Below are 2,188 nucleotides of genomic sequence, written 5' to 3'. Positions count from 1 at the left end.
TTTCTCACATAGTTCAAATTATAAGGATTGAGTTTGTATGCTACATAACATTTAAAAACTATATACAGCAACGCGCGGGATCGTATCGTCTAATCTAAATAAAGTACTCCACTACCTGCTTCATAATTTTTGACATGGTTTTAGTTCAAATTTAAATTTTGAACTAACATTACCAGTATATTACATTGTTACATTGTTACATTACTTTCATATATCCAAACAAATTATGTGTATCGTCCTGGCCCCACGCTACACACACCTAATTATTGCGTGTGGACGGAGAAGCACTTGACTCAGCTGTAATTTATTTTCACCCTAATTTAACTAGTAGGAATGATAGTAGAAATAATTCAGACACGCAGACGAGTCGATCACTGCGACTCCCAGGCGCCGAGCGCGCGCCTGGGCGTGGGCTTGGGCTTGCTGTCGGTCTTGACGGGGTAGGACGCCTCCATGGCGATGCCGCAGAGCCCGCCCGCGGCGCCGGAATCCTTCTCCACCCTGATGTAGCCCTGCTCTCCCCACGACGGCCCCCACGAGTTCTTCACCGTCCAGTACGCCTTGCCGTCCTCTGCCACGCCGTACCCGACCACCGCGACGCCGTGGTCCAGCTCCGTGCCGCAGCTGCCGGTGAAGACCCCCTCGGAGTAGAACATGAACGCCTTCCCGCTGGCCTCGACGGCCACGGACACGGGCTGGTTCGCCACCGCCTGGGCCAGCGCCTCCTCGCTGTTGGCCGGCACGTCCTGGTGCCCGTCGATGTGCACCACCACGGGGGAGTTCTGGGCCGCTCTCGCGACGTTGCAGGTGCCTTGGGCGGCGCGGTACGGGTAGGCAGCCTCGGTGATGAGCCCGCCGTTGCTCTTGATGTACTCGAAGGCGTTGTCCATGAGCCCGCCCTGGCACCCTTCGTTGTCCGCCGTGTCGCAGTCGATGAGCTCCTGCTCCGAGAGGGACACGAGGCTGCCCGTGCGGATGGCGTTGATGCCTTCCACGGACACCACCGTGGAGAAGGCCCAGCAGCTACCGCACTTGCCCTGGTCCTTGACGCCCGTCACGGCGCCCTTCTGCCGCCAGTCCACGGACGGCGGCAGGTCGGACACGTTCACGGCGGCGTACATGAATCCGGGGACGGACGGCGGCGTGGCCAGGGTGTCGCGGCGGAAGTCGCCGACGAAGGTGGCGCGGAACTCGGCCTGGCTCATGTCGCCGAAGCGGTTGAGGCGGAGGCGGTAGGGGCGGTCGCCGCGCTTGTTGTGGGAGTGGACGAAGTGGGCGTTGGACTTGAAGGTGCCGAAGCGGCGATGCTTCTCGGCGTGGTGGCGGGGCACGCGGTGCGCGGTCTGCCACCGCTCGTACAGGTCCCACAGCGCCTCCTCCGACTCCAGGTCCTTGTCCTCCAGCGGGATGGCGCCGCACAGCTCCACCGCCGCCACGGCCAGCACGGCCGCCACCATGGACGCCACCAGAAGGTTCTTGCTAAGCTGCCCCATCGTGCTAGCTGCTACGTACCAAACTAGTTCACCGAGCAGTAGCTGGTGTTGGCTAGCTTGGAGTGTGAGATCTATGAGGGTGGAGGAGAAGAGAGGAGGTGTATTTATAGGTCGGGTCGTCCCTCGTCATCTGATGAGCAGCACTGAGAAGCTTTGTAAGCAAGCAGAAGGAGAGCGATGGATTGGTTTGCGGCGGGAAAGACACGAGGAGGTTTAAATGGCGGTAACAGAAAGCTGACCGGACGGGGTGTCAGATTCTGCTCGGGGCGGTTGCCAAGTTGCGTGCGGCGGCGCTGGTATTGGGCGGCCACGAAGATTCAGGGCAGATTCACTGACCATTCCCGGTTCGTGGCCGAGGTGCAGGCCTGATTCATTCCTTCGTCGTTGGATCGGATCACCGTGATAGTCTGCTGACCGTAGGTGTGCCGTTCTATGGACGCTGCGCCGCCGTAGAATCGGTAGTCTGCCACGGTATTGCTCGCCTTCACCTATCTCTCTCAAGTGTCAGGAGACAGACTGTAATTAGGAGAATTGGCATTTTACCATGCACAGATGTACCGTGCATTGGCTGTGTGCATCGTCGTGATGCAGAGGTCACGGGTAAATTTTTTTTTTCAAAGAAAAATGGATATACCATGGATCCATCGTCCACTGTTGGTCCATGCTACATTTTATGGTTTTGGCAGATTTTATCT

The 2,188-nt window shown here is 57.8% G+C and overlaps 1 pseudogene; it reads right to left on the bottom strand.

The window, feature by feature from the left end:
* Nucleotides 1–214: 214 nt before the first annotated feature.
* Nucleotides 215–1,543, bottom strand: LOC125548964 (cysteine proteinase EP-B 2 pseudogene; annotated as a pseudogene).
* Between the last annotated feature and the right edge of the window lie 645 nt (nt 1,544–2,188).

This window comes from Triticum urartu, chromosome 3A (genome assembly GCF_056163025.1).
Source record: "Triticum urartu cultivar PI428250 chromosome 3A, HENAU_Tu73, whole genome shotgun sequence".
Classification (NCBI taxonomy): Eukaryota; Viridiplantae; Streptophyta; class Magnoliopsida; order Poales; family Poaceae; genus Triticum; species Triticum urartu.
The sequence above is the reverse complement of the archived record's forward strand: the minus strand, read 5'-3'. Positions and strand labels throughout refer to the sequence as shown.